This window comes from Lipotes vexillifer, unplaced genomic scaffold (assembly GCF_000442215.2).
Source record: "Lipotes vexillifer unplaced genomic scaffold, Lipotes_vexillifer_v1.1 scaffold3, whole genome shotgun sequence".
In the NCBI taxonomy this organism is placed as follows: domain Eukaryota; kingdom Metazoa; phylum Chordata; class Mammalia; order Artiodactyla; family Lipotidae; genus Lipotes; species Lipotes vexillifer.
The window spans coordinates 5,682,443-5,695,413 of NW_006783631.1; positions in this window are offsets into that span (position 1 = coordinate 5,682,443).

Below are 12,971 nucleotides of genomic sequence, written 5' to 3' on the forward strand. Positions count from 1 at the left end.
AAACACCAGATATCTCCATTTTAAAGGTATACTGTCCCTTCATAAGAACAATTTGTAAGCAGTTTATGGGGTGATATTTTGAGATAACATACTTGTCTTGTTCTCTACCTATTTTAAACAAGTGATTTTGCATGCATGAAGATTCTTGCCTAAGTATTACTTTAATGGTTACAAAATGATGGTTTTCTTATTACAGCATATTTTCCTTTTAGGTATGACCGCATTAGTGTTTGTGTACCTGCTTGCTTTATGGCCAAACAAGGAGCTTGAAGCTGGTACTATATTTTTCCTGTCCCCTACTCAAAATAACCTACTTTTGTAATGGTTCAGTAACTTTTAGAAGGAAATGATACTTAGAACAAACATCTGTGTTATGTGAAAATTCTAATGTTTCATTGGATAGAATTAGAAAAAATATATGTATTTTTATACTTATAAATATTTGAGTTCATTTTGGCATTTCTAATTCAGATTTACATTTCTTCACTTTTTAATTTTCTCTTATAGAGGAAACCTTTTTTCCTATGAATATTAATATATTTATCCAACTTATTTCATATTACAATGTTCATAAAATAATTACAGAATTACAATACCAGTATCACTTTTACAAATAAACGAACTAATTGAAGTTTAAGATTTCTTCATAGTTATGTTTGTCCTTAGAGTACATCTCACTAAGGATATGAAATCATTATGCCATTTAAAAAAACTGGTTGAGAGGACGTTTTCACCTCAGAGATGTAGAGAAGGCAAGCAAAAGCATTGCTGTCACTTTTAAAATAAGAAAAAAGCTGGACAAAGTGCAAATAATTACACTTCTGGAATCCATCAGAAAAGTAAGGTTGAAGGGTAAACAACTAACATTAAATCTGGGAAGAGATAGGAACCTACAGGGATACACAGGACCTGAGAATTTGCTTGCTTGGGCAGATGCTGCCAGACTATGCAACCTAATAAGGAGATTAAGCTAGAATTTGCTTTTTAAACACCTTTATTGGAGTATAAGTGCTTTAAAATGGTGTGTTAGTTCTGATTTATAACAAAGTGAATCACCTATACATATACATGTATCCCCGTATCTCCTCCCACTTGCGTCTCCCTCACAACCTCTGTATCGCACCCCTCTAGGTGGACATAAAACATTGAGCTGATCTCTCTGTGCTATGAGGCTGCTTCCCACTAGCTATCTATTTTACATTTGGTAGTGTATATATGTGTATGTCACTCACTCACTTTGTGCCAGCTTACATTTTCCCCTCCCCATGTCCTCAACTCCATTCTCTACATCTGCATCTTTATTCCTGTCCTGCCCCTAGGTTCTTCAAATCCATTTTTTTTTTTTTACTTTCCATATATATGTTAGTATATGGTATGTGTTTTTCTCTTTCTGACTTACTTCACTCCATATGACAGTCTCTAGGTCCATCCACCTCACTACAAATAACTCAATTTCATTTATTTTTATGGCTGAGTAATAATCCATTGTATATATGTGCCACATCTTCTTTATCCATTCATCTGTCGATGGGCACTTAGGTTGCTTCCATGTCCTGGCTATTGTAAATAGAGCTGCAATGAACATTGTGTACATGACTCTTTGAATTATGGTTTTCTAATGGTATATGCCCAGTAGTGGGATTGCTGGGTCATATGGAAGTTCTATTTATAGTTTTTTAAGGAACCTCCATACTGTTCTCCATAGTGGCGGCATCAATTTATATTCCCACCAACAGTGCAAGAGGGTTCCCTTTTCTCCACACCCTCTCCAGCATTTACTGTTTGTAGATTTTTTGATCATGACCATTCTGACTGGTGTGAGGTGATACCTCAATGTAGCTTTAGCATTTCTCTAATGATTAGTGATGTTGAGCATTCTTTCATATGTTTGTTGGAAATCTGTATATCTTCTTTGGAGAAATGTCTGTTTAGATCTTCTGACCATTTGGGATTGGGTTGTTTGTTTTTTTGATATAGAGCTGCATGAACTGCCTCTATATTTTGGAGATTAATTTTTTCTCAGTTATTTCTTTTGCACATATTTTCTCCCATTCTGATTGTTGTCTTTTCATCTTGTTTGTGGTTTGCTGTGCAAATCATTTAAGTTTCATTAGGTTGCATTTTTTTATTTTTGCTTTTATTTCCATTAATCTAGGAGGTGGGTCAAAAAGGATCTTGCAGTGATTTAGGTCACAGAATGTTCTGCCTACGTTTTCCTCTAAGAGTTTTATAGTGTATGGTCTTACATTGAGGTCTTTAATCCATTTTGAGTTTATTTTGGTGTATGGTGTTAGGGACTGCCCTTATTTAATTATTTTACATTAGCTTCCAGTTTTCCCAGCACCACTTATTAAAGAGGCTGTCATTTCTCCATTGTATATTGTTGCCTCCTTTATCAAAGATAAGGTGACCATATGTGTGTGGACTTACCTCTGGGCTTTCTATGCTGTTCCATTGATCTATATTTCTGTTTTTGTGCCAGTACCATTCTGTCTTGATTACTGTAGCTTTGTAGTATAGTCTGAAATCAGGGAGCCTGATTCCTCCAGCTCCATTTTTCTTTCTCAAGATTGCTTTGGCTATTTGGGGTCTTTTGTGTTTCCATACAAATTGTGAAATTTTTTTGTTCTAGTTCTGTGAAAAATGCCATTGGTAGTTTGATAGACATTGCATTGAATCTGTAGATTGCTTTGGGTGGTATAGTCATTTTCACAATGATGATTCTTCCAATACCAGAACATGGTATATCTTTCCATTTGTTTGCATCAGCTTTAATTTCTTTCATCAGTGTCTTATAGCTTTCTGCATACAGGTCTTTTGTCTCCTTAGGTAGGTTTATTCCTAGGTATTATATTCTTTTAGTTGCAGTGGTAACTGGAAGTGTTTCCTTAATTTCACTTTCAGATTTTTCATCATTAGTGTGTAAGAATGCAAGAGATTTCTGTGCATTAATTTTGCATCCTGCCACTTTACCAAATTCATTGATTAGCTCTTGCAGTTTCCTGGTAGCATCTATGGGATTCTCTATGTATAATATCATGTCATCTGCAAACAATGACAGTGTTACTTCTTCCTTTCCAGTTTGGATTCCATTTATTTCTTACTCTACTCTGATTGCTGTGGCTAAAACTTCCAAGTCTATCTTCAATAATAGCAGTGAGAGTGGGCATCCTGGACTTTTCCTGATCTTAGAGGAAACAGTTTCAGTTTTTCACCATTGAGAACGATGTTGGCTGTGGGTTTCTCATATATGGAATTTATTATTTTGAGGTAAGTTCCCTCTATGCCTACTTTCTGGAGGGTTTTTTTTTTATCATAAATCGGTGTTGAATTTTGTCAAAAGCATTTTCTGCAGCTACTGAGATAATCATATCCTTTTTCTCCTTCAATTTTATAACATAGCTTCTCACATTGATTGATTTGCATATGTTGAAGAATACTTGCATTCCTGGGATAAACCCCACTTGATCATGGTGTATGATCCTTTTAATGTGCTGTTGGATTCTGTTTGCTAGTATTTTTTTGAGGACTTTTGCCTCTATGTTCATCAGGGATATTGACCTGTAGTTTTCTTTTTTTGTGACATCACTGTCTGGTTTTGGTATCAGGGTGATGGTGGCTTCATAGAATGAGTTTGGTAGTGTTCCTCCCTCTGCTATATTTTGGAAGAGTTTGAGAAGGATAGGTGTTAGCTCTTCTCTAAATGTTTGATAGAATTCACCTGTGAAGTCATCTTGTCCTGGGTTTTTGTTTTTTGGAAGATATTTAATCACAGTCTCAATTTCAGTGTGATTGTTCTGTTTATATTTTCTATTTATTCCTGGTTCAGTCTCGGCAGTTTGTGCTTTTCTAAGGATTTGCTCATTTCTTCCATGTTGCCATTTTTATTGGCATAAAGTTGCTTCTAGTAATCTCTCATGATGCTTTGTATTTCTGCAATGTCAGTTGTTACTTCTGCTTTTTCATTTCTAATTCTGTGGATTTGAGTCTTCTCCCTTTTTTTTTTTTTATATCTGGCTAATGGTTTATCAATTTTGTTTATCTTCTCAAAGAACCACCTCTTAGTTATTTTGATCATTGCTGTTGTTTCTTCATTTCTTTTCCATTTATTTCTCATCTGATCTTTATGATTTCTTTCCTTCTGCTAACTTTGGTGGGGTTATTTTTTTCTCTAATTGATTTAGGTGTAAGTTTAGGTTGTTTATTTGAGATGTTTCTTGTTTCTTGAGCTAGGATTGTATTGCAACAAAGTTCTCTCTTAGAACTGCTTTTGCTGCATCCCATAGGTTTTGGATCATCGTGTTTTCATTGTCATTTGTTTCTAGGTATTTTTTGATTTCCTCTTTGATTTCTTCAGTAACCTCTCAGTTATTTGATAGCATATTATTTAGCCTCCATATGTTTGCATTTTTTACAGATTTTTTCCTGTAATTGATATCTAGTTTCATAGCATTGTATTCAGAAAAGAAACTTGATATGATTTCAGTTTTCTTATATTTTTCAAGGCTTGATTTGTGACCCGAGATATGGTCTATCCTGGAGAATGTTCCATGAGCCCTTGAAAAGAAAGTGTATTCTGTTGTTTTTGGATGGAATGTCCTATAAATATCAATTAAGTCCACCTTGTTTCATGTGTCACTTAATGATTGTGTTTCCTTATTTATTTTCATTTTGGATGATCTGTCCATTGGTGAAAGTAGGATGTTAAAGTTCCCTACTATGATTGTGTTATTGTTGATTTCCCCTCTTATGGCTGTTAGCTTTTGCCTTATGTATTGTGTTACTCCTATTGTAGGTGCATAAATATCTACAATTGTTATGTCTTCTTCTTGGATTGATCCCTTGATCATTACATAGTGTCCTTCTTTGTCTCTTGAAATAGTCTTTATTTTAAAGTCTATTTTGTCTGATATGAGAATTGCTACCCCAGCTTTCTTTTGATTTCCATTTGCATGGAGTATCTTTTTCCATCCCCTCAATTTCAGTCTGTATGTATCCCTCAGTCTGAAATGGGTCTCTTGTAGACAGCATATATACAGGTCTTGTGTTGTTTCTTTTTTTTTAGCGGTGCGTGGGCCTCTCACTGTTGTGGCCTCTCCCATTGCAGAACACAGCCTCTGGACGTGCAAGCTCAGCAACCATGGCTCACGGGCCAGGCCTCTCCATGGCATTTGGGATCTTCCTGGACCGGGGCATGAACCTGTGTCCCCTGCATCAGAAGGCAGACTCTCAGCCACTGTGCCACCAGGGAAGCCCCAGGTCTTGTTTTTGTATCCATTCAGCCAGTCTATGTCTTTTGCTTGGAGCATTTAATCCATTTACCTTTAAGGTAGTTATCCATATATACGATCCTATTCTCATTTTCTTAACTGTTTCAGGTTTGTTATTGTAGGCCTTTTCTTTCTCTTGTTTCTCCTGCCTAGAGAAGTTCCTTTAGCATTTGTTGTAAAGCTGGTTTAGTATTTCTGTACTCTCTTAGCTTTTGCTTGTCTGTAAATTTTTTAATTTTTCTGTCGAATCTGAATGAGATCCTTGTTGGGTAGAGTAACATTTCTTGTATGTTTTTTTCTTTCATCACTTTAAATATGTCCTGCCACTCCCTTCTGGCTTACAGAGTTTCTGTTGAAAGATCAGCTGTTAACCTTATGGGGATTCCCTTTTATGTTTTTTGTTGTTTTTTCCTTGCTGCTTTTAATATTTTTTCTTTATATTTAATTTTTGATAGTTTGATTAATATGTGTCTTGGCATGTTTCTCCTTGGATTTATCCTATGTAGGACTCTTTGCACTTCCTGGACTTGATTAACTATTTCTTTTCCCATATTAGGGAAGTTTTCAACTATAATCCCTTCAAATATTTTCTCAGTCCCTTTCTTTTTCTCTTCTGCTTCTGGGACCCCTATAATTCCAATGTTGGTGTGTTTAATGTTGTCTGAGAAGTCTCTGAGACTGTCGTCAATTCTTTTCATTCTTTTCTCTTTATTCTGCTCTTTAGTAGTTATTTCCACTCTTTTATCTTCCATGTCACTTATCCGTTCTTCTGCCTCTGTTATTCAGCTATTGATTGCTTCTAGAGAAATTTTAATTTCATTTATTTTGTTGTTCATCATTGTTTGTTTGCTCCTTAGTTCTTCTAGTTCCTTGTTAAACATTTCTTGTATTTTTACCATTCTATTTCCAAGATTTTGGTTCATCTTTAATATCATTGCTCTGAATTCTTTATAAGGTAGACTGCTTATTTCCTCTTCATTTGTTTGGTCTGGTGGGCCTTGCTCCTTCATCTGCTATGTATTTCTCTGTCTTCTCATTTTGGTTGATTTACTGTGTTTGAGGTCTCCTTTCATAGGCTGCATGTTCGCCATTCCTGCTGTTTTTGGTGTCTGCCCTCAGTGGGTAAGGAGGTTTCAGTGGGTTGCGTAGGCTTCCTTGTGGAGGTGACTGATGCCTGTGTTCTGGTGGATAAGGCTGGATCTTGTCTTTCTGGTGGGCAGGACCACGTCCAGTGGTGTGTTTTGTGGTGTCTGTGAACTTATTATTTTAGGCAACCTTTCTGCTAATGGGCAGGGTTGTGTTTCTCTCTTGCTAGCTGTTTGGCATAAGTTGTCCAGCAGTGTAGCTTGCTGGTTGTCAAGTGGAGTTGGGTCTTAGTATTGAGATGGAGATCACTGAGAGAACTTTCTCCAGTTCATATTATGTGTGGCCAGGAGGTCACTGGTGGATCAATGTCCTGAACTCGGCTCTCCCTTCCTGAGCACCAAGAGTCTGAGACTCTGTCAGCCACCCAGCTCAGAAGAAAAGGGAGAAAAAAATAAAAATAAATAAAGAAAAATAAATATAATAAATTATTAAAATAAAACATTTAAAAATATTATTAAAAATTAAAAATACAGGGCTTTCCTGGTGGCACAGTGGTTGAGAGTCCACCTGCCAATGAAGGGGGCACAGGTTCGTGCCCCGATCTGGGAGAGTCCCGCATGCCATGGAGCGGCTGAGCCTGTGCACTGTGGCTGCTGAGCCTGTGCGTCCGGAGCCTGTGCTCCGCAATGGGAGAGGTCACAGCAGTGAGAGGCCTGTGTACCGAAAAAAGAAAAAAAAAAATTAAAAATACAAAAGTAGTAAAAAATAAAATAAAAAAGAGAGCAACCAAACCAAAAGACAAATCTACCAATAATAAGTGCTAAAAACTATACAAAAAAAAAAAAAAAAGCAGATAGATTGAACCCTAGGACAAATGGTAAAAGCAAAGCCATACAGACAAAAATCACACAAAGAAGCATACACATACACACTCACAGAAGGAGAAAAAGGAAAAATATATATATATATATATATATTTAGAAAAAGGAAGAGAGCAACCAAATCAATAAACACATCTATCAATGATAATAAGCTCTAAATACTAAACTAAGATAAACATAAAACAGAAACAAATTAGATGCAGAAAGCAAACCCCAAGTCTACAGTTGATCTCAAATTCCACCACCTCAATTTTAGGATGTTTCGTTGTCTATTCAGGTATTCCACAGATGCAGGTACATCAAGTTGATTGTAGAGAGTTAATCTGCTGTTCCTGAGGCTGCTGGAAGAGATTTCCCTTTCTCCTCTTTGTTCACACAGTTCCTGGAGTTCAGCTTTGTATTTGGCCCTGCCTCTGCATATAGGTTGCCTGAGGGCATCTTTTCCCCTCCCAGTCACAACTGAGTTAAAGTAGCAGCTGATTATGGGACTCTGGCTCACTCAGGCCGTGAGGATGGAAGGGTAAAGAATGTGGGGTGAGCCTGCAGCAGCAGAGGCCAGCGTGACATTGTAATAGCCTGAGGCGTGCCATGTGTTCTCCCGGGGAAGTTGTCCCTGGATCACGGGACCCTGGCAGTGGTGGGCTGCAGACTTCTGGGGGGAAGTGGTCGTGTGGATAGTGACCTGTCCTTGCACACAGGGTTCCTGGTGGCTGCAGCACCAGCCTTAACGTCTCATGCCCATCTGTGGTGTCTGCACTGATAGCCATGGCTTGCGTCCATCCCTGGAGCTCATTTAGGCGTTGCTCTGTATCCCCTCTCCTCATGCACCCTGAAATAATGGTCTCTTACTTCTTAGGCAGTTCCAGACATTTTCCTGGACTCCCTCCTGGCTAGCTCTGGTGCACTAGCCCCCTTCAGGCTGTGTGCATGCAGCTAACCCCAGTCTTCTCCCTGGGATCTGACCTCCAAAGGCGGAGCCTCAGGTCCCAACCCCCACCCATCCCGGCGGCTGAGAAGACAAGACAGCCTGGTGAGAACTAGTTAGCACCAATCATCTGTGTGGGAATCTCTCCACTTTGCTCTCTGCACCTGTGTTGCTGTATTCTCCTCTGTGGCTCCAAAGCTTCCCTCCCATTCACCCCATCTCTGCCAGTGAAGGGGCTTCCTAGTGTGTGGAACTTTTCTTCCTTCACAGCTCCCTCCCAGAGGTGCAGGTCCCATCCCTATTCTTTGTCTCTCTTTTTTCTTTTGCCCTACGGAGGTACGTGGGGAATTTCTCACCTTTTGGGAACTCTGAGATCTTCTGCCAGTGTTCAGTAGGTGTTCTCTAGAAGCTGTTCCACATGTAGATGTATTTTTTATGTATTTGTGGGGAGGAAGGTGATCTCCATGTCTCACCCCTCTGCCATCTTGAAGCTATCCCCCTAGAAATTTTTAATAAATTGCTAAAGCCCAATTGTTGGCTCACATGGAGACCTTGGATAAAGAGGAATTTGACCCTCTCATAAGCTTTCCCTTACAGGGAAAATTGGTAAGAATTTTGAGAAAGATTCTCTCACCATGATGGCTGGGAGTGGACTTCAGCCCAGATCAACCTTGTTTCTATCTGTGAACCAAAAACCTTATTCTGCAAAGGAAATCTAAAATAAAAATAGTAGCTTCTGGATCCAGAGGAAACACATTGTCATTAAGGTATGGTGAATAGGGTAAGAAAAATAAGAGAACTCTACTCACAAGGCAATGCAGGAATATATGCTATGACCAGCATCCCAACTGAAGGAGGGGTAAGAGCATGCTCAAATGCCACAAGCCCAAAATTTCACAGTGCCTGCCTTAATTTAAGACTTGGTAAAAATACCAAAGAATTCTTCTCTGTGCCACACCACCACATTGGCAAGAAATAAAGGAAATAACAAGAAAAAGTTACTGTGAATGCAGCTTTGAGAAAAGCAACAGGTCAATTCTATTTGAGAAGCAATACAAAAGAAAAATCCAAAGCAAAGCAGAGATGCTCAAAGACAAGAAGGAAGAAAACTTTGTTACAAATTCTCTGACAAATTAGTCCACAAACTAACACAAGGTATCATGAGCACAGATAACACAAATAAATCACAAGCAGAATATGAAGCCTGGAGTGCACTTAGGATAATGTGATCAATATCAAATTTTACATTCATCTGAACTACTGATTATATTGAATATTAATATAAATTTCCATACTAAATCCCTGGGAGAAAGGCTAGCTTAACTTCAATCATAGTGGTATCTAATGTTCTCTACCACATGTCCAGCTTTTAATAATTAAAAAAAAAAAAATTAAACCTAGAGGAAAAAACTACAAGATAAAACAGAGTATGAAAAAATAACACCATCATTGGAACAAAATTAAGACACATATTTGTAAGAGGGATAGATATTATAAGAAAGAATTTTTTAAAAATCTGTAATGTGATAGTCTTCTGACAGAATCATCAGTAGACTCAATACAGCTAAGAAAGGAGTCATTGAAATTAAGGGATATGTCAATAGAAATTATTCAATGCAAAAAGTAAAGATAACATAGGTGAAAAGCACAAGAGCTATATAAACCATTCTAAAATCCATGTAGCTGGAATCCCCAAAGAAGAAAAGAAAATGGAGCAGAAGAAATATTAAAGAAACTATCCCCAAATTTTTCCAAAATTAATGTAGATTCTAAACCACAAATTCAAAAAGTTAATAGAACACTAAGCAAAATAAACATAATATTTTTTGCATAGACATATTCAAACTACTAGAAAATGAAGAAAAATTCTTGAAATATAATGGAGTTGGATTCATTATTTACAATGGGATGGAATAAGAATTACAAGTAACTTATAGTCATAACTTATGTAAGAAGAAATTTTTTTTAAAAATTAAGTACTGAAGGAAAAAACACTGTCAATCCAGAATCATATATCCAAAGAAGGTAGTCTTAAAAAATTAAGGAAAAATAAAGATTTTCTAAGACAAATAAAGAAAAAAAAATCTTAGGAAATCCACTGACAGTAGACTACTCTACAAAGAAGGCTTAAGGAAGTTGTACAGGGAGAAGGAATACAATATAGATCAGAAACTTGGATTCATACAGTGAATGACATGAAATGAACATATTGATAAGTAGGTCAATTCTTCAAGAATATATGACAATACTAAATTGTTTTACACACCTAAAAATAAAGCTTCATATATGATACCTATAATAGATCTGAAATGTGATATACACATATGCACAGTATAGTTGGAGGTTGCTATACTCTTCTCTCTGTAATTGATAGAACCATTAGGGAGAAATACAGTATGTTGTAGAGAACTAAACAAAGCCAATAGGGAACAAGAAAATATTGCCAGGTATAGAACACTCAACAAATACTAGAAAAATATACAATCTTCTTAAATATACAAGAAACATGGATCCATATAGTTGATATTGTGAGCCATGAAACAAATCTTAGCAAATCTGAAAAGAATTAAATGATATGAATTAATTTTTAGTTCATAACAGAATTAAAATAGAAATCAAAACAGAAACATATCTGGAAAATCCCCAAATAGTTGGAAATTAAATGACACACTTTAAAATAACTCATAAGTCAAAGAGAATCTCTCAAGGGAAATAAAATTTAGTTTGAACTTGATGAAATGAAAATACATCATGTCAAACTATTTGAACTTCAGGTAAAGCAGTGCTTAGAGGAAAACTTCATGCACTAAATTATTATAGTAGAAAAAAAGCACAATTTAAAGTAAATAACCTAGGCATTTACCTTAAGAAATAGGAGAAAGAAAAGCAAATTAAATTCAGAGCAAGTAGACAATAAAAACAAGAGCAAAAATAAATGAAATTCAAAACAAAACAATAGATAAACTGTTTGAAAGAATCAATACAATGTATGAACTTCTACCAAGACTGACTAGGAAAAAAGATAAAGATACAAATTTCAAATATCAAGAAGAAAAGAAAAGATAACACTACTAACCCTACAGATATTCAAAGGGTAAGAATTAAATACTACACACAATTCTATGTCCATAAGTTCAATAAATTCAATGAATGGAAAAAGTCCTTAAAATACACAAGTTAGAAACTCAAGAAAAAACAGGTAACCTGAATTATCTATAATTATTTTTAAACTTTGAATTTGTAAGGGCTTCCCTGGTGGTGCAGTGGTTGAGAGTCCGCCTGCCAATGCAAGGAACATGGGTTCGTGCCCCAGTCTGGGAAGATCCCACATGTTGTGGAGTGGCAGGCTCCATGAGCCATGGCTGCTGAGCCTGTGCATCCAGAGCCTGTGCTCCACAATGGGAGAGGCCACAACAGTGAGAGGCCCATGTACCACAAAAAATAATAATAATAATAATTTAAAAAATGTTTGAATTTGTAGTTTAAAGCATGCTCAAAAACATGCTTCCACTTATCGATTTCACTATACTTGTAAGAAAAAATAATAACAACCCATAAAATATTTGAAAAGAATGCAAAGATTTTTAAAAATTGAGAAATGTACCATAATTATGAGATAGAAGATACAATATTGTTAAAATGTCAATTATCTCCAATTTGATCTAGAAGAGTAGTAGACTACTATTCAAATTGCTACAATTTTTTGTGTGTACTTTAACAACCAATTTTAAAATATACATGGGAAAGTAAAGAAACTAAAATAGTCAGATAGTTCTAAAAGGAAAACAAGTATTCGAGACACACACTATCCTTTCATCGGTATTAATATGAAGCTACCATAATAAAGATTATGGCTTTGGTGAAAGGATAGATCCATAGATTAAGTAGAACAGAATAAGGAGCCCAGAATTTGACCCACAAAAATAGTGAACAGATTTATGATAAAGGTGCCAAGACAATTTAATGGAGAAAATGTATTATTTTCAGCAACTGTTACTAGAATAATTGGACATCTATCTGCAATAAGTGAGTAAATATATATAAAAAAATATCTTTGGCTTATATCTCACATCTTATACAAAACTTCACTCATAATTGATCATAGACATAAATGCAAAACATTCAGCTATAGAAACCCTAAAGAAATTATGAGAGCAAATCTGATGACCTTGAATTTGACAATAAGTTATTACAACAAAAGCATTATCCATAAGAGAAAAAAATGACAAGCTGGATGTATCAAATGTAGGAGATTTTACTCTTTAAAAGAAATTGTTACAGTTGAAAAGAAAAGCCAAGACTGGGAGAAAACATTTGCAAATTATATCTTAAAAAAGACATATCTAGAATATTGTCTTAAAAACCTAAATCCCAAAAATAAAAAAGTAAACAACTCACTAAAAAATGGACAAATACTTCACCAACAATTAAATTTGTGTGGAAAATAACTATGTTAATTGATTCTCAGTACCACTTATCATTAGGGAAATGCAAATTTAAATTCCAAGTAAATGTCATAGACACCAACTAAAGCAGCAAAAGCAAAAGAAAACAAAAGAAACAGTAACATAAAACATTCACAACAGCAAATGCTGGTGAGGATGCAGAGCAACATAAACTCTTACTCATTTCTGGTTCCAGTGGAAAATGTCACTGTCATTTTAGAAAATAATTTGGCAATTACTTATAAAGTTACATTTACACTTACCATAGGACCCAGCAATACCACTTCTAAATTGTTTTTTATTTTTTAATTAATTAATTAACTTATTTATTTTTGGATGAGTTGGATCTTCAGTGCTGCGCCCC